This window comes from Cyprinus carpio, unplaced genomic scaffold (genome assembly GCF_018340385.1).
Source record: "Cyprinus carpio isolate SPL01 unplaced genomic scaffold, ASM1834038v1 S000002904, whole genome shotgun sequence".
In the NCBI taxonomy this organism is placed as follows: Eukaryota; Metazoa; Chordata; class Actinopteri; order Cypriniformes; family Cyprinidae; genus Cyprinus; species Cyprinus carpio.
Window position 1 is genome coordinate 1 of NW_024875614.1, and position 1,599 is coordinate 1,599.

Genomic DNA, 1,599 nt, shown 5'->3' on the forward strand with positions numbered 1-1,599 from the left:
AACTGGCAATCTTCTGAAAGCTCTGTCAGTTCAGCTTGCATAAGACTGTCTGTGAATGGTTAGACCTGAAAAAGAGGCCTCATGGATAGCGACATCAGACTTCAGAGCTGGGGAGTCTTGGTTCAAGTCCCACCTGGGTCATTTTTTTTTTTGAGGGGATACATTTAATTTGGGCTGTGCAAGAAATTCCAGGATGATGAGTTCAAGGTGACACAATAGCTGTGACAAAGTAAAATGAGAGTTAGCATAGAACTGGCAATCTTCTGAAAGAATTTTTAGTTTAGTGTGAGCCAGATTGTCTGTGAATACGCCTGGTTCTGCCAGTAAAACTCCCAGTTGCCTAATGGGTTATGGAATCAGTCCTCTGTGTTCAAGTCCCACCTTGGTTGTCTTTGTTGTGTTACACTTAAGTTGGCTGCACTAGAAATTCTGGGGTGATAAGTTTAAAGTGGCACTATAGCCATGACAATAAAAAACATGAGAACTTCGCAATTTTTCTGAAAAAGCTCTGACAGTTTCGCTTGCATCAGACTGCCTAAGAATGCCTCTGGGCCGACCTTCACAAAGGGCCCAGTGGCCAAATGGATAAGGCATCAGCCTTGAGAGCTGGGGATTGTGGGTTCAGTCCCACCTACAGCCCTTTAAGAAGTTTGCCTAAGTTGGCTCTGGGCCGACCTTCATTCAAGCGCCAAAGGAGAATTAGCAGTGGCCAAATCAGATAAGGCATCTGAAAAGAACTTGACCAGAAAAAGTGGTCTTGTGGGTATGACGTCCAGACTGGGGATTGGGGGATTGTGGGTTCAAAGTCCCACCTGGGTCGCTTCTTTGAGGAGTTTCATTTAAGTTGGCTATGCAAGAAATTCCAGGAAGATTAATTCAAAGTGCCAGTATAGCCATGAGAATTAGCGTAGAACTGGCAATCTTCTGAAAGCTCTGTCAGTTCAGCTAGCATAAGACTGTCTGAAAAGAACTTGACCAGAAAAAAGTGGTCTTGTGGGTATGACGCCAGACTCCGGAGCTCAGGATTGTGGGTTCAAGTCCAGACTGGGTCGTCTTGCAAGGATTACATTTAAGTCGGCTGTGCAAGAAATTCCAGGATGATAACTTCAAAGAAACATTATTGCCATGAGAATTAGCACAGAACTGGCAATCTTCTGAAAGTTTTTTTAGTTTTGTGTGAGCCAGACTGTCTGTGAATACGTCTGGTACTGCCAGTAAAAGTCCCAGTGGCCAAATAGGTCATGGCATCGGTCTCTGTGTTCAAGTCCCACCTGGGATGTCTTTGTTGTGTTACACTTAAGTTTGCTGCGCTAGAAATTCTGGGATGATAAGCTTAAAGTGGCGCCATTGCCATGACAAAAAAAAAAAAAAAAACATGAGAATTAGCATAGAACTGGTCATTTTCTAAAAAAATCTCTTTCAGTTTAGCTTGTATCACACTGTCTATGTATCCCTCTGCTATCAAAGTCCTGCTAAGCCTAGTGGCCTAATAGGATAAGGCATCAGCCTTCGAAGCTGGGGATTGTGGGTTCAAGTCCCACCTGGGCCAAGCTTTTTTCGGGTACAGATGTGAGGTTGGCTGTGTGTATGAAATTCCAG

At 44.0% G+C, this 1,599-nt stretch overlaps 1 non-coding gene across 1 annotated transcript; it reads left to right on the forward strand.

Annotated features, from left to right (window-relative positions):
- The first annotated feature begins 1,475 nt into the window (after positions 1 to 1,475).
- On the forward strand, positions 1,476 to 1,549 carry trnar-ucg. Its single transcript has one exon. It is a non-coding gene; the product is annotated as a tRNA-Arg (tRNA).
- Positions 1,550 to 1,599: the final 50 nt, after the last annotated feature.